Source organism: Stegostoma tigrinum, chromosome 2 (genome assembly GCF_030684315.1).
Source record: "Stegostoma tigrinum isolate sSteTig4 chromosome 2, sSteTig4.hap1, whole genome shotgun sequence".
In the NCBI taxonomy this organism is placed as follows: Eukaryota; Metazoa; Chordata; class Chondrichthyes; order Orectolobiformes; family Stegostomatidae; genus Stegostoma; species Stegostoma tigrinum.
Window position 1 is genome coordinate 55,855,662 of NC_081355.1, and position 22,684 is coordinate 55,878,345.

Genomic DNA, 22,684 nt, shown 5'->3' on the forward strand with positions numbered 1-22,684 from the left:
TCTGCAATGGAAACCTGTCCAACAGTAGTGACCATGAAACTACAGAATTATTGGAAAAACACATATAGTACAGTAATGTCCTCAACCAAAAGAAGTCTTGCTGTCATGAGCCTGGAGTCTGGCCTACATGAGACTTCAGACAGAAACAGGCTCCTTATAAAATGGTAATAAAATGTGAGGCTGGATGAACACAGCAGGCCAAGCAGCATCTCAGGAGCTTTTGTGCTCCTGAGATGCTGCTTGGCCTGCTGTGTTCATCCAGCCTCACATTTTATTATCTTGGAATTCTCCAGCATCTGCAGTTCCCATTATCTCTCTCCTTATAAAATGGCTTTGACACACAGTTATATTCAAGAGGTTTGCTCACCATCACCTTCTCAAAATTTAGGGACGGGTAATAAATATTCTTCCCAGCAATGTCCACGTCCCATGCAGTAATAAGGTAAATGTCAGAATCAATCAGGAGTTGTGACATCATAGAGGATTTTAGCAGTGAACTAGATGAGAAATCAAAGGGCCTGAAACTAATACTGCAAGAGCCAGGGGAGTAAATACCACCTCAGCTGAAAATGTAGTTACTTAATAAATCTCAAACAAAATAGGACACTCATTAATGATAATCATGATACTACAAATTTATCATAAAATCCTACCTGGTTCACAAATGTCTTAAAGTGGGAGAAGTTTGACATACTTACCTAGCCTGGCTGTATATGGCTCCAGACCCTTTGGCAACATGGTTAATCCTTACTTAAACGTTGAAGGGACCCAGCAAGCCAGTGCATTGTATCCAACTCCAACAAATCTAGCCTTAACTAAGTTCTTGGAACAAACAGAAAACCAATAGACAGTGATTTTTAGTGCAATCAATTAGCCAAATTTATTAAGTAAATGACTTAAACAGTAATACTTAACAATTGGTAGTTATGACGAAGCTGCTTTCCATCCTTTCTCTTTGAATCTGCCTGATAAAGGTGATGTCTGTGATTATTTTCCCAGATGACCACACACAGTACGGTCTGGAACTTGCTATTTCTACCAATGCAGGGTAGTAGACAGGGGTTATGTGTGGTATTTTGCTGCCGTCATTCCACCTTTGTCTTTCCAGAAGGAAAAGTCTGTAAAGGAAAAGTTATACTTGGAAACGAACATACTGGGTGTACTGGAATTCCACCTTGAAGTATACGAGGGATCAGGCTGACTTGTGTCATTTGCAAGTTTTACTGCTTTTTCCTTCATGGTTGGACCTATCTAGTAATTAATGGGAGAGGCTACATCACTGTAGAGCATCCATAGAGGAGGTATTGTTCTTAGACAGTAAGAAAATTAATTGCCTGATAACAATAAGTACAAACCTGTTGGGTGAAGTAATCACCTGAAGGGTGATTACTTGAATCATAGGGAGCTTCTGCAAATCCACATGTTCCCTTTGAAGATGGAGTAGAACTCCTTGGTCTAAATTTTACCAGAAATCAGCGAAATCTCAATCTTGGTGAGCTTCTTAGAGAGTTCCTCTTCCAGAGCCTGAGTGAGATTTCTCACATTAGTCTCCGAGACCTATCTCATTTCCTGGGCACCACACTTCTGTGGCGCCCGGCTCAACCTGTCTTCCCTCTCACCAGAGCTGGAAGTATTCATCCCTGTTGAGATTTCTGGTGCCAGTGCCATTTTTAAAGCCCAGGAATGTTCCATGTTCTACTAACCTGCTGCCCATTATAGTGCATGTAATGAGAGAGAAACCAATAACTAATGGTCCTCAGGGGACATAGGTGGCCTGGTTGATGCTTCATTAGAAATATAACGCCACCTTTGTAAATGTATTGCTATTTAAGAACCAAGCAACACAGATTACCCACCATTAGCCTCATTCCGTTTTAGAAACCTATCTAAAGGAGTGCTGCTCTTATACCAGTACCCGCTGCATCTGAATGTCTTCTCATTGTACAAGGTGGGATGATCACATACTGAATGGCCTTCAAATGGTTAGAAATGTTCACTTTGAATCAGTAATAGCAAACATGAAGGAAAAAACAAAGTATGAATTTGTTTTGTGAGGACAGAAAGGGACTGCTTGCCTTTTAAGCAACAACAAATTTATAGTCAATGAGTGCTCATTGCACCAAACTCTTATTTACTGGAACGAGATATCAACTTCTCCTGCTTGGCTTGTTGAGTCTGACTCATGTGACGCTATCACATGAAAAGTGATGTTTCCCCTGCCCAATCTTCTTACCTTCCTCCTCAGAAGACCACTGCTGCTCTCGCAGCCCTTTTACCTGCTTCAGTTGTGTGGATCACAGAATGTGAAGATTGTGTGGCCCACCCTCTCTAGAGTGTACTGCAACACCAACCCGCAGATGTGGAACCCATTTTTCAGAAGCTCTGTTATCTACTCCACCTTGACCCTATCAAAAAATGGGCCATTTTGTACCCACGTTCCAAAGGTTTCAGGAGCTAGCATAATGGGGTAGCCATCAGCCATGGTCACAGGGGGTAGCCCTTGTTTCCTAGTAACCATCCTCATAATGCATCTGACTCTTGAAACATGGCAGGAACATAGGAGCTCTCAAGGACAGATGCATCCAGGGTCTTGGGCAAACTTCTAGGATCCTGTAACGATACTCACAGATGACTTGCACATTGATGGAATGGGAACTTCTTTTGTTCATGAAGTCTGCGACGCCCTGAGACAACACTCTCAATGCAATGTGTCTATATTGCTTTGCACCTGGTAGATGCCAGTTACATTGGCAAAGATACTGGCCAGCCACACACAGGGAAACTAAATGAACCGGTGTGATTTGTCACACATTGCATTGGTAACAGTCTTAATAAATTTGTGAGTAAGTTGTGAGATTGCACACAGATCCTCCATGGATCCTTCGAAGCAGTCAGGTATCATCTTGCTACCACCTTGACAGCCACTGGAAAGGGAAGCCACCTTCAGCTCCCAGGGGTAGGAGTCTGTGTTGTTCTGTGACAGTGTCCCAGGACATGAGCAATTTGCAGCAACACTGCACCTTGCTCAGCTGCAGGAAATGGTATTGGGGACAATTGATGCTGGGCTTCTTGCACATCTTGTGGGGGGAGAGGATCTTCACATGCTATCTCTTCACATGGAGGCCATTCAGAGATTGCTGCTAGGCCTGGGCTTTCTGCAACATCTGTTCATCCTCAATCTTTCTGTATCTCTGTTGCATCACAGCAGCAATGACAATAACCCTGCTCTGATTGTACTTCCAATGATCCCATGTGGGCAATATAAGAAACAGAACAACTCCTATTGAATGTGAGCAGTCACATCATTCGCAAATGGTAGTTTAATATCATCTTTCATACAGTGAGACATTGTGGTTGGGGTAAGGTCATGGCAGAAGGTGCCACAAGCTCTAAAATTGTTGAACTCAATATTGAGTCCAGATGGCTGTACAGTTCTTTATCTTCTGCATAAAAACCAATATTTTCCTATCTACCATCAGTTGTGAAGAAGGTTACCACGATCTGAAACATTAATTGATTTGACTCCATTGTTGCTGACAGAGCTGCTGACTCTTTCCAACAATTTCTGACCTTGTTTCTGGCTTCCAGCATCTGCAGTTCTTTGGGTTTAATACTTAGACAGACGGTCCTGTCTGATGTACAACCTGTTCACTGATTGAACTCTGTGCAGCTCCCTGGCTTACCGTGACTCCCTGGGAATGACTGGGCCAGATCTGCAGGACAGACCATGGCCCACCCTCCAAACTATAGTGAGACAGACCCCTGACTCTTGAAGTCTCAAGTGGCTGGCTGACTGTGCCAGTTTGAAATTCCTCTTCATGTCAATAATCACATTTCTGCTAATCTCATCCTATTTTTCCAACTGACATGCCAATGCCTACATTGTTCACAGTCTGGGAAGATTCCCTTTTTGTCTCCACTCACTGACTATGTGTGTCATTAGCAGAATGGGTCATATGAAAGAAACATGAGAATTAATACTTTCTGAACTATTAAATTATGCAACATCACTCCCCGACAATTTTTTTTTCTCAGTGTTTAACACGTTAAACAATTATGTATATAATCTTACCGCACCTATAATACACCAAATCACTTACCTACAAATTTCTGACTTTTCAAATGCAGGTGGTCTGGGCATTATACTATTTTCTCTTTATTCATTTCTTCAGACTCGTAAGAATGATCGATCTCTTCCTTTAGAACTATTGATCCTTGTTATGATTTATGGATCATTCTTCCTTAGATTACCTTTTTTTCTCTCAGATATCCTTTGTGGAGAGTATTGTTCTTTGTAGATGCTGTTTTTGGTGTAATACCTAACCCGGAGGACCACTAATCTCCTGACCTCCTGGGAGACGATTGCTTTATTGAATGAATAATTTCTACCTTGTGGCATTCTGGATTTCCAGACAAAACAGTTTCTTATTCTTGACTAAGTCTATATCCTGTGGATGTTGGTCTGGCAGAAGTGACATTATATGCAGCTTCTCACCCTTGAGTTGTTGGCAGGATAGATGACTTCAGTCACCCACACTTAAACTTTTCAGACTCACAGTCGCGTTACTGGAATGTCGCTCAGAACTATCTCAGTCACTGGCATTGACTGTGCCTTTTTAGAAGACATTGTATTGAGTGTTTCCACCAGTTCTATGATGTATGTGACTTCCTCTGTGTTGACAATGTTAAACAGCTCTGTGCCAAGATAAAGGGTATGGCTTGATTCTTCGCTTTCTTTGAGTTCTACCTTAAGTCTGGGAAGCCCAATGAAGACTTCCACTGGCCATCTTTTGACTGGTTGGACAATACTGATTTGTACATGAGCAAGTGCTTGTACAGCTGTTTGCTTCTAGATCAGTTGTATTCAGGGATGTTGTCAACATTTTCTGACTCTTATGATAAACATGACATTGAGACATGCATGCAGGCTGAAATGCAAAGTTGGTTGACTGTGAACAACAAACATATTGTCAACTCTTTTATATGTATTCCGGTGTAATGTAATTTGCAGATTCCTGGGCTTCTGATAGTTATTCCATCTGTGCCATCTCATCTTACCTCTGTAGCAGTAACTTTTACTTCTTTAGCCATGGAAATTGACTCTTAGGACAAGAATATTTGCTCAGGCACAAAATAAGCAAGATGCCCATTGGCAAAGATAGGTTCTGTCTTTCTGTCTCCCCAGTGTCATTAGTACCTCCAGGAATGCCTCAGGTATTTCCTTCAGGGGAGATAATATGTGAAAATGCAGCCATCTTTCCTAATGGTAGTGGGTGTTCTAATGTGTGGGCTGCTTAGCATGTGTGACAACTAATATTTCTGCTTTCATGAGACTGTGTCTTACCTCTGAACATCTTCTCAAAGTGACCTACAGCTCTATAAATGTAGCAAACCTTAGTGATGGCTGAACATTGCCTTTTCCTTTAGTGTCACTTAGGGCTCACATTGATTTTTTTTCATCTCATTGGGTTTTTGGCTTGTTCTCTTTTTAAGCTTGTCACATGTCACTTTATAGTGGCCATCCTATATAAACTAAATAGTCTCTGTTTCCATCTTGAAGGTGTGTGATCTTGTCCTCTCAAAAGGTCTGTGAGTCTTCTTGATATCTATTTCTAACAAGATTCAAATAATTTTCTCTAACATTGGGTCTTCCTTGTACGAGAAGAAATCTGACAAAGTTTCATCAAGAAATCTAACAACAAACATCTCTTATGGATTATGATTTCAAAGTTCCACATTCACAGATTTCCAATGATCTGAAGAAGCAATTAGACTCGTAGAGTCATTGAGTTGTACAGCATGGAACAGATCTTTTAGTCCAACTCCATGCCAGCCAGATATCCTAAACTAATTTAGTCCTATTTTCTGGCACTTGGCACATATCCCTCTCAACCCTTCCTATTCATATACCCATCCAGATGCCTTTTAAATGTTGTAATTGCACTAGCCTCCACCACTTCCTTTGGCAGCTCATTCCAAACACGCACTACATTCTGTGTGAAAAAGTTGTCCCTGAGATCCCTTTTAAATCTTTCCCCTCTCACCTTAATCAGATGCCCTCTAGTTTTGGACACCCCACATTAGATAAATATGACGTACAGCATTTTGGAAGGGCAAATCAGGGCAGAATTTATTCACTCAACTGTAAGGTGCAGACGAGTGTTGCTGAATAAAGAGACCTTGGAATGCAGGTTCATAGTTCCTTGAAAGTGGAGTCACAGGGAGACAGGATAGTGAAGAAGGCATTTAGTACACCTGCCTTTATTCATCAGTGCAATGAGTGTATTAGTTGGGGGAGCATGTTGAGGTTGTACAAGATATTGGTTCGGCCACTTTTGGAATACTGTTCGCAATTCTGGTCCCCTGCTATAGGATGTTGTGAAACTTGAAAGGATTCAGAAAAGATTTACAAGGATGTCACTAGGTTTGAAGGGTTTCAGGTATAGGGAGAGGCTGAATAGGCTGGGGTTATTTTCCTTGAAGCGTCAGAGGCTGAGGGGTGACCTTATAGAGGCTTATAAAATTAATGAAGTTATTTATGGATTAACCTAGAAGTTGAACTTTTTGTTAAATCTTGCTCATTTAAGAATTGTATTTGTTCTTAAATTGAAATAATTTTCAAAAGCTTTTATGGCATTTTTAAAAGTGCATGTATTCTCTGAGATGCTGTGTCTGTTCATAACATTATCTGCAATCAGACCCACTGAAATAAACATGTATTTTTATGATTGGCTTCAGTCTTACTGTTTCACATTGAGGCAATGACTTATCTTAATAATTGCTGCCTCCATAACATCCAAACATGTTCTATGATCTAGAATCTACCAAGAAATTTGAACTCTTCTTACATTTCCTTTCAATGTATTTATTAGTTGTGTGCTGTAAATGTATTTTTAATCTGTATCATTTCAAGCTTGCTTTAAATTTAGTGTTCTTTAAACTTGTATTCTCATATTCAGCGAATCTCATATTCAGTTTTAAACTGAATGATTGTAGAACTTATTAGACTCTGTACAACCAGTTTTTGGAAGTCTGCATTGCTGTTCTATTGTTTCAAGTTCTTCAATAAAGTTTTCAATGTGTTACAGGCAGAAAAACATAACAGGTCTGGCAGCATCTCTGGAGAGAGAGAGACATGTATGACTCTTCTTCAGAACTTTGGTAGGTTGTGGTATTTATTGCCTCTGTGAGGATGTGATGCTGAGAATGGGTTCTTTGTAGCAACTCACTGTCACCAATCCTCTTTTGTCTTTGCTTTGTCTTGGGCACATCCATTATTTAGTGGCAGAGGATATACCAGTGTAGAAAGGGAACCATTCTTAGATAACAAGTGGGCTTCTTGTATGTCAGTAAGAAGTATGTCTACATGTAGTCATGCAATATACCGGGATCTCAGTGAGTTGGTACAGGTGTATCAGGGTGGTGCTCAATGTAACGTGGTCATTAACTTGTTCAGGACCTTTCACAACATAAGTGCATCTCAGGTCTGCAGAAAGTGGGCATTCTTTAACAATATTTGGTCAACTGTGCATGATGGTGAAGTCCACCTGCAAATCCTATATCGTTTTGTTCACAATTAGTTAGCCTGCTGACAAGTGGTCATGTGGGAAAACACTTTTCTGCTCCTCTGATGCTGCCTGGCCTGCTGTGTTCCTCCAGCTCCACACTGTGTTATCTCTGACTCCAGCATCGGCAGTTCTTACTATCTCTGAGTGAGAGATGTGAGTAACTCCTGAAAAGATACAGCCACCTTTTAACCTATCCACCGAAGTGGCTATTTTAAAAATATTATTATCTGGCTATTTAGCTAAGAGGAATGTTAAATAGTATACATGGAATGTGCCAGAACCAACTTTATACCCACTCAGTATGCATTAACAGTGCCTAATGTAGGAAGATGGAAACAGGAGCAAAACTGGAGGAAGAAGTGCTACACCGGGGAAGATTGATAAATGTGTGCAATAAACAGCAAGGGATTATTTTCCTGTTGCAATGACACATTTAATCTTTCCAAATCCTAACTAAATGATTAAAAGATGTAGTTAAAGGCATTATTTAATTGCACAATGTGAAAAATCAGAATCAAATAACAAGATGAAACATGTAATCCGTGTGCAACCTCAATATTACATCAACATCAATTATTAGATTCTTTGGACTGCATTCAATAGCTTTTTGGAGCACATGTGACGATAAAATCAATTATATCTCATGTGAGAGCTGAACTTATAAACCTGCAGACAATGCTCTTATAATACAATTCTTGTCATGGCAGTGACCAAAATCTTCACCCCTATCAATGTAGAAAATTAATATTACCTTTATTTCGCATTTGTTCTTCCCTATTTAAATGTCTTATTCATTTCTTTATATTAATTTATTCATAATTTATTTTATTAACTTATTTTCCCTATATCCATACTGGCTTTCTTTTCTTTATATAAATCACATTACATCACATGTCTTTTCTCACCATTGATTTTTCGGAATTACTTTAATTGATTTTCGTGACTCAGACATTCTCGCTTGTTTTCATTCTTCAATCTCTCAAATATCTCATATAGTAACTTGCACAGCAACAAGAAATAGATGTGTCTATATCTGCACCAGAGAGACAACATATTTCGATCTTTGCTATCTAATCCTTGCCACTTTTTGATTGATCATTACTATTTTCAGTGGATATTGGAATAATTTGTCATGATTGCAAATCATTTTAAGTGATGCCTATTTAACAATAATCAGTAAAATAATCTGCACTTCGGGAGATATGACAAGCATTCCTAAGTTTCTTACCAATTTCATTGTCCAATCTGGTACCTATTGATACAAGTTCAGTCCTTGATCAATGCTAACAAATTTCAGGATGAACAGCATTATGGGTGCTACACTTGGTTCTCAAATTAGTCTAAGTGGAGGGTGGAGGAGGCAAAATCATCTAAGGTTCCAACATTGAGCCACAATCTGTTGAGTCACGCTGGAATGTGTATGTTTCCAAGTGTGAATGTGCCCGTGTAAAGGTGTTACAGCCATTCTACCATATCTGCGAGAGTTCTGTTCCTGAGAACCCCTGCGAATTTTGAAATTCATGGGTGCGGAGCTCATTAACAGTAGGTTAAAAAATACGGATATGCGATTTTTGCTAGCAGTTGTTGATTTTTTTGTTGTTACTTTTGTTTAAGTGTGAACAAGCAAATTTACGATTCGGGATTTTGCGGATATAAAGGATTTGTGGTGACGCAATTTTCCTCTATCCACAGATGCTACAGTGTTTTTGCAGATTTTTCTTTCTTAACTTGTGCAAGTATTCATCTTCCACTGGTTACCTTCATTTCTTGTTCCCACGTCCGTACAATAAAATGACTGTTTCTAAATTCACATTTTAATACATCTGGGCGATAAAATTGAGAGAGGCTTACAATGCAACTACAGCATTTTGTAGCTGGAAAATGGGTCAAATTGTCTGCTGAGGTTTGAGTATCAGCACCAAAAAAATGCTGCCCTCTTGTACTCTGGGTCAACCCATACAATGCAACCACTTGCAACTTCAGATAGAATTGTTGATTGTTCCCATGATTAATTCCCATAATTCCAATTATAATTTTTGCTCATTCTTGTGATGCAGTTATGTCAGTGCTAGCATTTATTGACCCTAATTGCACTTGTAAAGTTAGTGCTGAGCCATGTTTTTAGAAATTATAATAATATGGATAATTCCCAAATGAGATGTTATGATTAATATATTGTTTGTATTGTTTATGAAAACATTCTGAATTGTATAATGATTAATTATGCTGTTTACAGCTACAAAGGATACAAAGGGCTAAGTTGGAAAAAGGAACTGCTCTTCCCATACAGAACCACTGCCGGTTGGTTCGAGGCCAAAACCTGATCTTGGTGAAGTGAGTCTGGGAGTAGGTGGCCAAGCTACATGTAGGCAGGTTTGATGAGCAGAGCATAGGCAGCCCTTGAGAAGGTATGAAAGCCAGGACCCCAAGGAATGCAGACACCAGCATCACAGGAGGACAAGTCAGACAAGAGAAGACAAGGAACAGAACCATAAGATGTAATGAAAATACTTTTGCCTTCAATGAACTCCCTCCTGAGGATGAGTTCATGAGGGTGACAATCTCTGATCCATATAGGACCGGAAGTTTCCAGACATGTTTCTGTGCAGATGCTTGCCCTCTTTTGATGATACAGCTAAGGATGGGCAATAAATGTTGGCCCAGCCAGCAAGGCCCACGTCTCAGGAGTGAAAAAAAATCTTTTTCTCCCTGACACAATTAATTCTTTGTACTTTACTCAGCACCCCTAAAACAGGTTATATAATCTGTGACAAAGTATATGGTGCATGGTGCAAAGAAATGTTTGGCCCAGGGCCTGAACAGCACATACCGTCCTCATTTTTTGATGCATCTATTTGAAGGGAAGACTGTTACTTTGATTTCAGGATTAAACCCCATTGTAATGAATTGAGATATTAATGTTTAGTGATTTTACAATTTATATATCTCCATGTTACTAAAATCGAAAGAGTGATCATAAAATTAATGAAGTGAGAATCTCAATTCGGTGGTGGAATCTTGCCTCCAAATTTTCTGTGTCAAACTAAAATTCCATAAATAAATGCTGACAAAGGTGGCCATTCCACATCACATTATGTGACAGTGCATTTCAGTACATTATCAGTTAACACTGTGATCGTGAAAGTTGCTCAGTCACAGAGAGTGAGCCATGCTAGACTCTGCTGGTTGGTGTAACAGCATGTACCTCCTTGACCCAGCAGCCATCATCTGGAGATGAAGCTAATGGCTTATCCGAAGATGTGATGAACTGCTTGAGCACAGGTGATGCTGATGTTCTCAGCCTTAGTATCAGATTTAAAGTGTAAACATACCACCTTGAAGAGATAAGTCATCTGCTCACCCTCCAGCCTCAGTTAAAGCCAGAAATGGGCAGATTGCAGGTGGGCTTGGGTTAAGAATCTGCTTCTTAAAAACTTAACCTTCCATACAATCTTTTACTTGTTTGTTCATGGAATGTGGTGTTCACTCCTTGTGCCAGCGTTCAGTAGTCATCCTTAAATGCCCTTGAGAAAGTCAGCTGCCCCATTTTCAGCTATGAAATGCTGTACTCATATCAGTAGCTGGCCTTAATTTACTACACTAGAAATGCATTTTTTTAAACTTAACTCATACAGTTAGTTGGTGCGCGGGATCAAGAGGACAAACCTGTTGGTGTTGTAAAGAAGTTATTTGCAGAGTGAAGTACATGTTCATCACTGAGGTCAGTGCCATTTAAATTAGATATCCTGGTGCCACTTCAGCTGGTTAGGTTGTGTGGACTCAGGATTGAGCTACTTCCCAGGCTTCTCATGCACCCCAGTGATGCCCAAATGTGTGCCATTTTTAAGTGGTCAAGTCATGTCAGAAGTAACTGGCCATGCCATATGCCCCACTGAAACAATATGAAGGATATGAATTACATGGCCAATGCTTTGCAGCAAGTTGTTTCTTTTTAAATAGTGGGGAATGTTTGCAAGGACTCAGAATATTTAAGTAAGTAACACATCTTTCAGACTGCTGTGCAATATTTATGATATGATCGGAATCATTCAATTGCAATATGTTTGTGAACAACATTTCATTTGTTTTGAGCCTGCAGGTAGCTTATTCAAGCACAAGGCCCCTTTTAGATACTTTTATCGGGTCACACACATATGGTAAGTTAAAGGAATGGACTTGTGCGTGGCCTACACAGTGATTTTGCAGTTGCTAAGCAGCCATGCAGTTTCGAAGGAAAAACTTATTTGTCCCATACTCTCAGTTTTCTGTTATTTTACGCAGGGTACAGATTCTGCTCTGGGTGTAACTGAGAGACTGCACACATAATCCACTTCAAATTGTTCTGCTTAAGTTATACTTTGAGTTCCTGCAAACAGTAATTTGCATAATTATAAGAAGAGGACAGGAAATTTACATCCTCATGTTTTTGCATAGGCTGGTGATCTCTTGATGTCCCATCCCATTGAGACAGATGGCATCCAATTTTGGACTAGATTTTTAATCTGGGGTCAGGTACCTGATCCAGAATCATTTTATGGTCCCACCCTACATCAACATCAGTGATGTTAGTATGATTTTTAAATGCAACAAGACTGATGAATCTAGGATGAGTTTAGCTCTCCATTAGCAATATGAGGAGTGACCTGGAAAAGGGGCATTATTACTGAGTGAAAAGGCAAACAGAAGCCCATGACTGGCATTCACAGATGCAACAGGGAACTCAAAGGGCTTGCACCAGCTCTGGAGCCAGGGGCCTCTCTGGAAACTTCACTTTAGAGTAACAAACTGGAATGTGTGTGTGCGTGCGTGTGTGTGCGCGCTCCACAAACTGACACTGACGGTGCATTAAGACTTGAAATGTAATGGTGCTAACACATCAGACACCGGCCAATGAAAACGTGGTAGAATAGCAGGGTCATCTGAGAGCTCTATCATTGGCTGAAGGACATGGACATCACTCCTGCACAATACAGCTCATAGTCCTTCACACTCTGCCATCCAAGCACCTCCTGGACATGGGGGTTCTTACCACATGGCTGGCTTTGGAGATGGAGCAGACTGTTTCTGCCACCTCAGCAGGTAAACATGGCTATGGTTCAAAGAACCTGCGAAAAGATTTCACTAACCTCCACAAATTTAGCCGAAGTAACAGTAAGTCTAGAGCAACTTACCTGCAACTTGGTATTTGGTCTTTTATTTAAAGGTAGCTCTTGTCAGTTGGGAATGATCAACACAGGCACTGCAGACAATGCTCCTGAAACAAAAGGCAATCATTCAGTATGGCATAGGATGGCACAGGCACACTGGCAGCTTCTCAGCATGGCGAACTGTACAGGTTATGTTGAAAGCGGCCAGAATTACTGGCAGTGACATTGTCTCACATTGATTTATTTTTAACATCAACACCAACAGCACTACAGGACTTCACAATCCTCCATGTGCTACTACAGTCTAGTAAAAGGTACTTACCTCTTTCAAAAAATAATTTCTGCTTGCATTTATAATTACAGCTGAAAATAGGTATGTGAGCAAAATGAAACATTTTTGAGAGTGTATTCAGTGCTATAGCTGTATGTGATTGTACAACAGTTGTCGTGCAGGTGGTAGTATCCTACCTATGAAGTTCAAATCACATTGTACAATTTCAATAGAGAAATGCAGCATGGTACACCAATGCATTACTGAGGGAGTGCTGCATTTATACATTAACCTGTTGCCCTACTTTCCTGCTTAGATGGATATAAATGCCCCTGTGACACTACTTCAATGAAGGTAGAGGAGTCAACAAAAAGGCCTTGAGGTTCAAGTGCATAGTTCCTTGAAAGTACAGTTGCAGGTAGACAGGGTGGTGAGGAAGGTGTTTGGCATGCCCGCCTTTATTGGTCAGTACACTACAGGAGTTGGGGTGTCATGTTGTGGCTGTGCAGGACATTGGTTAGGCTAATTTTGGAAAATTGCATTCAGTTCTGGTCGACCTGCTGTAGGAAAGATGTGGATGTGAGTTTGCTCGCTGAGCTGGAAGGTTAGTTTTCAGACATTTCTTCACCATTCTAGGTAACATCATCATTCTAGGTAGCTTCATCGGACGCTCACTGATGATGTTACCGAGAATGATGATGAAACGTCTGAAAACTAACCTTCCAGGTCAGCGAGCAAACTCACATCCAGAACCTCAACCTGAGCTACAAATCTTCTCAAAACTCAGTAGGAAAGATGTTCTTAATCTTGAAAAGGCTCAGAAAACACTTACAAGGATATTGCTGGGGTTGGAGGGTTTGAGCTACAGGGAGAGGCTGAATAAGCTGGGCCTATTTTCCCTGAAGTGCAGAAGATATGGAATGACATTATAAAGGTTTACAAACTCATTAGGGGCATGGATAAAGTGAAAAACCAAGGTCTATTTCCAGGCGGGTCGGGGTGTCCAAAACTAGAGGGCATAGATTTAAGGTGAGAGGGAAAAGACTTAAAAGGGCAAATTTTTCACACAGAGGGTGGCATGTGTGTGGAATGAGCTGCCACGGGAAGTGGTGGAGACAAGTACAATTATTACATTTAGAAGGTACCTGGATGGGTACATGAATATGAAGAGTTTAAAGGGAAATGAGCCAAATGGAGGCAAATGGGACTAAATTATTTTAGGATATCTGATCCGCATGGATAAGTTGGACGGAAGGGTCTGTTTCCATTCTGCCCAGCTCTATGACCCTATGAGTTATTCCTGGAACCCTGGCCATTGTTTATCAACCAAAACTTTGCAAAAATATTCTCTGCCCGCATTGCAGTCTGAGAGAGGTTTCTGTGTGCAAATCAGTTCCCAAGCTTCCGATAGTACAATGTGGTAAAAAATACTATGGAAATTAACCTTTTTTTTATAATACTGAAAATTACCAACAGCAAGTTACTCATATTTGTGTTCCTAAGAAAATGAGTGCAATTTTAGGGCCTTCCAAGCCAATATAATGAGGGGGATCCTCATGGTATTGTTAAAGCCAATTTTGTTGTTAACACTAATGTGGAAAATTGGATCATAAAACAATGTAAAAGATTGTAGAAAACATTGACTGGAAGTGGCTTTGGAGGTCGTACATGCACATTTTAAATTCTTTGATCTGCTGTACTGGTTAGTGCAATTCTGCCAGATTACACGGATGCAATTAACACAACCAAGCAGAAACCCAGGCTGCACATATATTATTATCATAGCACAGGAAGAAAGAAGCAATGAACATTTCAATAAGAAAATTATATTGTGAGTCAGTGGAGCAATTTGTACAGCTATTTCTTCAAACAGGGGAGTCAGTGATGCTGAGTGAAGAACTAATCAGTCACGCTATCATTCATGAGTAAGGTCAACAATTTGTCAACTTGTGACAAATCCTGTCATTTTTGTAATCTAAATTTCACATCAGGTAGAACAGTCTTCAAAATTCAACCTTTTGCAGGTAATATTTTATTGTATCAATTTTTCCTGACCAACAAATATCTCGCTTTAAGATAACAGTAATTGAATAATCAGCATGCAATGCTATTAGTATAGTGTCACTGTATGCCATATTTCTGAAGCGAAGTCCAACTGAGGCCAGACATAGTGAGTAACCTAAATAAAAATGCAGGACCTCATCCAGAGCTGTTTCAAAACTTTGCAGAAGATGTCTGTAAATGAGCTCATCACAGCCCATGAGCAGAAACTGGTTACAGATTACTCCAGACCTCTCTATGCAAGAAGTCGGAGATGAAAGGCTCTGCTGATATTGGACTTCAGGGTGGGAAACTACAGATATCTCAGCACAAACGGCGTTTTAACTTCCTCTAATTTTGAAGTCCTGGAACTCCCTTACAAAGGAAAACAGACAGATTGAGAAAGGACAAAGCAGAAAATTCGGAGATAACAAGAACTGCGGATGTCAGAGCTACAGTCAAAGCAGTGTGGAGCTGGAGGAACACAGCAGGTCAGTCAGCATCAGAGGAGTTGGAGAGTCGATATTTCAGGCCTAGACCTTTCGTCAGGACTTCTTGAGAGGAGAAGAAACAAATAATTCTTAGAAGGTCAGTTTTATTTTCATTGTTCAACTAAAAGGTGACGGGGGTTAATGGGGGCATTGAGAGTGCTGGCTAATGTGGTCTAAAACCTGGAACACTACGTGAATAGCTTAAAAATTCTAAATGAACGCTACTCAGGGCTGGCTACTACTGCAAAGGAGCTCTGGAAAGCAAGAGCATCAAAACTATTATCACCCAAAGGGCTCTCTCTTATGTATGTCCTGCTGATCAGACTACTGACCGATCCTGCCTGAATAAAGAGCAACATGCAGTGGAACTGTGTAGCTTCATTGTGCCATATTTATATGAAGAATATACATTTACATAGTTAATATTATAAACTGCATTTTAGAAGAAAACTATTGTTAGCAACATAGTTTGGGGTGTGCTGATGATACGATAAGATTCGACACAGGAAAATTTGATCCCACCCATGAACTACCCTGCCTCATATTTTTGTTCTTAATGTGTATAGGTTCCCAGTTTATGTGAGGGTTATGTATTCCATTTCTCTACGTTTTCCATTAGCTTTCCACCAAAGTTACAACTGGATATTGGGAATATCTGTGGAAATTCAGGGCTGCAATCATGTGCTCCACTAACTCACAATATCATTTTCTTGTTGAAACATTCATTGCTTCTTTCTTCCTGTACTGTGACAGTAATATATGTGCACTCCAGGTTTCTGCTTGGTTGTGTTAATTGCATCAATGAAATCTGGCAGAATTGCATCAACCAGTGCAAGTGATTGAAAAATTTGAAACGGGCGCGCTTCAAGGCTGCTCTCAGAGTCATAGACTTATAGAGTCCTACAGCACAGAGACAGGCCTTTTAGCCCAAACTGGTCCATGCCGACCAAAATGTCCTTCCATGTTAACCCCACTTCCCTGCTGTGTTGGCCCATGTCTTTCTAAACATTTCCTATCCACAAATCTTCTTCTACGTTGAATTCATGTCGATATATGTATCATTTATGTAACACTTGCAGCAGATCTGATAACTGAGGTTATTCATGCATAAGAGAATAGAGTTGTAGAACACAGCGTAACTCTTCCTAATCAGATATCTTGAACAAAATATTAATTCAACTAGCCTCCCTTTAGATACATCCCCGCACCACCAATTATTTACTACTGCACACTTGATAATCACCAAATTTTATTTCTAAAATACTTCCTAATATCATTAACAATCTTTGGAAGTTGAGATCCTCTATACAAGATCACAGGTCTGGATTCAACATTGCCTTATGGGATCCACTGGAGCCCATTTTCTCCAGCTCTGATGAACCATTCCATATGATAAGAATTGGTTCACCAACCCAACTTCATCATGGCAGTCTGTGATAATATGTATGTTGGCGAGTGCTGGAATCAGATGCCCATCCCCACACCATTTTCGCAAATTAACTTACCAGGCAGTTCAGTTTGTTAACAAGGCAATTGACAGAAACATTACAAAGTCCACTCCATTTCTCACTATGTGGATGAGAAATGTTGGGAGTGATTTCTCATGAGGTACAAAGTGACATTGCAAGAGTAGATTAAAAAAAGCTGTGAAAGGGGATATGACTGATTTTCACAGAACCGCTGGTGTAGGTCAGACCGTTTGCAAGTGTTTCCTGTTCATAGCTTTATTTCTCTGATATCTTCATAAACAGACTGGGTGACTGTGGGTGGGGCTCCAGTGCCCTTTGAGGCCTCCAGTATATCATGTGGAACTCACTGTAATCCCATGGGTACAGCACCTCTTTAGGAGATCTCTTAGCCAGTGAGGAGGGATGAAGGAAGAGATAGAGAAAGTGGGGGGGGGGGGGGGGGGGGGGGATGTGCACCACCTAAATCAGAATCAGGACAGCCAGGAGTCTTTTCATCAGAAAAAAGTGTTCCATTGAAACAGTATGCAGCTAGTTTGAGACCATAGGCATCAGATTCTGCTGATGAGTCCATGGCTTCATGGGAGCAGTGGTGATTCCTACATATTTTAGAATTCCCAGGTGGCAGGGATATTTCTTTTACCAGAACCTTTGGATGACTGGCCACTGGGAGTCAAGTGATGCCCATTCCATAGGTGGTTCATGACCCCAGTCAGACATCTACTCACCCAGGTTGAGAAGCAATCCAATGAGAGCCACACACCTACCATCAGGGCAACCATTGCTCTGCTCCAAATCAGGCTGCAATGTTTGGCCCATTCAAATGGCAGAATGCAATATTTTCCTGCTCGAATATGACTCAAGGTTGTAGCGAGTTTTGAGAAGATTCGTAGCTCAGGTTGAGGTTCTGGATGTGAGTTTGCTCGCTGAGCTGGAAGGTTCGTTTTCAGACGTTTCGTCACCATTCTAGGTAACATCATCAGTGAGCCTCCGATGAAGCGCTGGTGTTATGTCCCGCTTTCTATTTATCTGGTTAGGTTTCCTTGGGTTGGTGATGTCATTTCCTGCGTTGGTTATGTCATTTCCTGTTCTTTTTCTCAGGGGATGGTAGATTGGCTCCAAATCAATGTGTTCGTTGATGGAGTTCCGGTTGGAATGTCATGCTTCTAGGCCCTGAAAACGTCTGAAAACGAAGCTTCCAGCTCATCGAGCAAACTCACATCCAGAACTCAAGGTTGTAGTGTATTGAGTGTTATGCAAGCTAAGAGTCCAGAATGAGGCAGCTCTGGCAGAGGAAGATGTAATAAAGTGAGCAGCATCCTCTCATGAGGAGCTTGAGGATGACTCTGAGGGGGAGGAGCATGAGCCATGCCACTAGTCGGGGAAGCTGGTGCACAGGAGGCTTTGGATGCCAGAGAGGTACCCCTGTCCCTTGTGTGAAGATTTAACAAGTAATGTATCATTTTCCCAATGAGTCTATCTGTTTTGCATGTGCTTTTTCTCGATCTCTTCCAATGATTCAACACCAAGTGCCACTTGTTCTTGGGCCACTATGAGGCACTAGTGAGGCTGGCCAGAGGGAGACACATGAACCCTACATTTAGGCCTCAGCCCCTTCAAATTTAGACACACATTTGTCTCCAAATCTGATGAAGCTTCCAAAGTCATTCCAATCAATATTCCTTCCCTGCTCCTTTCCTCATTTTCCCCAGTTCTCTTCAGAACAAAATTTCCACAAGGAAGCTGTGGAGCTAGCTATAACGCTATGGCTTTTTCCCTTCTTGCTAAAGCTGCTGGATGAGACACTGCAAACACAAGGGTCACCACAATGAAAGGTAAGTTCTTCTCAGCTGCTGCACCAACAGCCCAATGTAGGTGATGATCCCTTTTGTAATGTTTTCATTGAATGACAAATTCATGTACATTTGTCAACAATCCATGCCAAGGTGCCTTTAAATTGGTGATCAGGGACAACCCATATCTGCTTAATGGCCTGACCTCATCCTCACTGGCTGTACCTCAGTGAAGGCCTGATTGGGCAGGGAGCTCACCCTCCCATCATCGAGGTGTCCACCTTTCATACTCTCCAGCTTATTGCTGATTAGCCACAACATGCTCTATTTGATGTGTAGTAAATGGGGGTGGGGACAGGTGTTGGGGTAAACATGCACTTCTGGATTCGCTTCACTTACCCCATGGAAAACTGTGAACTCTAACCTAAAGAACTGTAGAAATAGGCGAATTGGCTCACCAAGTTGACTCTGGTGCTTTACTTCAATTACGAACCTAATCTCATTCTTCTGTCCATTTTCTTTTAATTTGAAGCAACTTTTAAATCCATTTTAAAATATTTTGAGTTCTACTTCCTAACTGACAAGAGATTTCCACAGACTAGCCATCTGCTCTGTAAGGACTTTTCTCCCCTAACTTCCCACATTTCTCTTTTTCAGATTACTGTGAGCTTGTTGTCCCTCATTACTGTCTTGCCAATAAATGGAGAAGTTTGGTTAATATTTAACTCACTAGGACCTTTTCATAATTTTGTCAGCTTCTACTAGGTCACAATAGCCATCTCAGCTCCAGTCAAACATGTCCAAACTTTTCAAGTTTCTCTTCTTATCCAAAGCTCTACATTCTTGGAATATTCTGATTACTATGGGGGAAGGTAATTTCCATCAGTGAACCAAAAGTGGGCAAAATAGAAACTTGTTTTACATGTTTTGCTCTTCCAGTCACAAAGTGTGAAAACAGAGCTCGCTGCACTGCTATCATTAGGTATATCTTTTTTCCCTAGTGACAAAAGCTGAAGTAATTTCCAAAGTGTATTTTATTTTCTCTAATGTAGTTATAACTGATCGCCTGTTCCAGCACCCAGGTCTGACATTTACAGGCAAATTGTGAATATCAGGCATTCACCCTGAAGCAATGTGCATGGGCTACAGACAGACTGCAAGGCCAGCAGAAGCTGCAAATGGCATCTATAAAAATTGGTAAGAGTCTTTGGGAACATGGTGAATTTACCATCGCCTCGACCCAATCATTATATTCTATGTTTGATCAAATTATTTTGAGATATGGATGAGTTCAGTTTGAATTTTTGTGAATAGGTTCTGGAATCGCCCACAAGAACAAGTTCAGAAGACCATTACTTTCCTTAGCTGCCTAACGTACCAAAGTTAGGATCAGGCACTATTCCAGTTTGGAGCCCAATATCATGTATATGTCAACAATCCCAATTTATTTCAATCTGATTGAAGCGCCCAATTTTCACTAATTTCTTAATCTTGCTCACCTTTGCAATTTCAATCATAAAGTGATGAGCTCTCCTCACTTTAGCCTGGCAATCCTTACGAACCCCTAAATGTTGTTATTGCCATTTCTTACTACACAGATAATCTCATATATTGTTTTCACAGCAACACTTGCTTGGCAGCCTTAAACTCAAATGCCTTTGACATATAAGGTAAGCTTCTTTGCTGCTCTTCCATCCTTCTTGAATGCCGATGAGCACATGAGCAATTAACTTAATTGTGTAAAATTTCTGAGTGTGGTTTTATCAGCAAAATCTTGAAACCGCCTTTATCATTCTCATTATCCTCTCCTCTTTTATTGAACCCAATCTTTTTATGTTATGGTTGCTCAACATTTTAGGGGATACAATGAATTCTGTTGAATTTTTTGTCGTGCAACACATTTTCCTTACCCTGTTTAACAGAGGGAAGAGAGAGGGAATATTTTTAGCCTGTCAGTCTGGACTGCCCTAAGCAAGCCTTCAGCAACCCCTGAGTCTCAGCTGCCAGTGCCTGCGCCCTGTTGTTAATTACAACTGACTCCTCCAAGCTGAAAACATAATGTTTTAACCCACTGTGCTACCCAGTGTCTCAGTTTTCCTGTTACTGTCTCTGGTGCAATTCCATAATTGACACACTTGTTCCTTACACGCATGGAATCCATTTATGATTTGAATACATGCTTTTCTACAATTGTTCTGCCCTTTCATCAATGGGGTTGTGACATGAAAAAACACAGATTATTACAGTTTGACTCCGTGGTTGCAGGAAACCTAAAATCAAAGAATATTGAAATATATCAGCAAAGAGCTGTTCATTTGAATTTTTTCATCCATACCTGCTGAGGCAGCAAGCTACAATGCAGTTCAAAGATGTTTTACAGTCATATTCAGAAGTAATATTTAGATCAGATTAGCAGTGATCTTACACTAGATTTACTTGCATGTCAGCTTGTTTTTAGTACAATTTGGAACCACTTTGTAACACAAAAGCTGAATTCTGGTCCTTCTCTGCGGGTATGTCCAAGCATTAAAGTCGCAGAGTCATAGAGTTATATAGCACAGAACCAGTCCCTTCGGTCCAACTTGTCCACATTGACCAGGTATCCTAAACTGATCTAGTCCCATTTGCCAATTCTTGGCTCATATTCCTCTAAATTCTTCCTATTCATGTATCCATCCAGATGCCTTTTAAATGTTGTAATTGTACCCACCTCCACCATCTCTTTTGGCACTTTGTTCCATACACACAGCACCCTCTGAGTGAAAAAAGTTGCCCCTTAAGTCCCTTTTAAATATTTTCCCTCTCACCTTAAACTTTTACCCTCCAGTTTGGGACTCCCCTACTGTGGGAAAAAGACCTTGGCTACTCACTTTATCTATGCCCCTCATGGTTTTATAAACCTCTATAAGGTCACTCTTCATTCTCCAATGCTACAGGGAAAATAGCCGCTGCCTATTCAACCTAAACCTACAGCTCAAACCCTGCAACCTCCAATCCTGACAACATCCTTTTAAATATTTTCTGAACCACTTCAAGCTCAACAACATGCAGACAGACAAGAATTGAAAGAGGTATTCGAAAAAGTGGCCTCGCCAATGTCCTGTTCAGCCACAACTCCTATATATTTCTTCCAACTACACTGATTTCAGCCCAGTGATGTGAAGGGAGCAGGCTCGCTCCAGCACTAGTAAAACTATGCTGATTTTCATGATTAAGTCTGTTTTAATTGTAATTTTCTGAACCATTCATAGTCTAAAGCTGCAACTATATAAATAAGCACATTTATCCACCTTTTCTTTTTACACCTCCAACAGATCCCGAATTTTCAATGACCTTCAGAGAATAAAGAAAATCTATTCTATTTGTACTCTGCATGATGAAAAACTTGCAAAAAATTTGCACTTTTATCAGTTCTCTCCAATCAGCGTTTTGATTGTAACAATGTTCTCTTTTTGGACATTTTTTCCCTCTCTCACGAGAGGTAAATATCTGATCATTGTAATAGAATAAAATACCTTCTGAATTGTAATCCCTGAAGATGATGCTGATGGATGGCTGTTGAAACTGGCCAATCAATCTGCTGCACTATCCATCAGTGGTGACAGACAATGGCAAACGAGAGCAGTTTGCATCAATAGGACACCCTCTACAAGGTGTTTGAGCTTCATTTTTCTTGACGAAGACAAAACTCAGTGACAGGCCAAAGCCTGGCCATTAATCAAGTCACTCAGTAGAATCAGTGTTCTATCGCCACCACAATAAACAAGCTATCCCCTCCTCCTATATTGGACAGCTGGTGTTTGTATTTTTCTTACAGACGCTACATGCACCTCATTTTATTTTGGGAACCAAAGCCTGCCTTCTGTGACATTTCTATTTAATTCTGCATGATTTGATTGAAGACGACT

At 40.5% G+C, this 22,684-nt stretch overlaps 1 long non-coding RNA gene across 1 annotated transcript; it reads right to left on the reverse strand.

The window, feature by feature from the left end:
• Positions 1 to 879: 879 nt before the first annotated feature.
• Positions 880 to 22,437, reverse strand: LOC125461347 (uncharacterized). Its single transcript, XR_007249485.1, has 3 exons — positions 22,292 to 22,437; positions 12,740 to 12,822; positions 880 to 1,118 (listed from the first exon to the last, which is right to left on the reverse strand). It is a non-coding gene; the product is annotated as an uncharacterized LOC125461347 (long non-coding RNA).
• Positions 22,438 to 22,684: the final 247 nt, after the last annotated feature.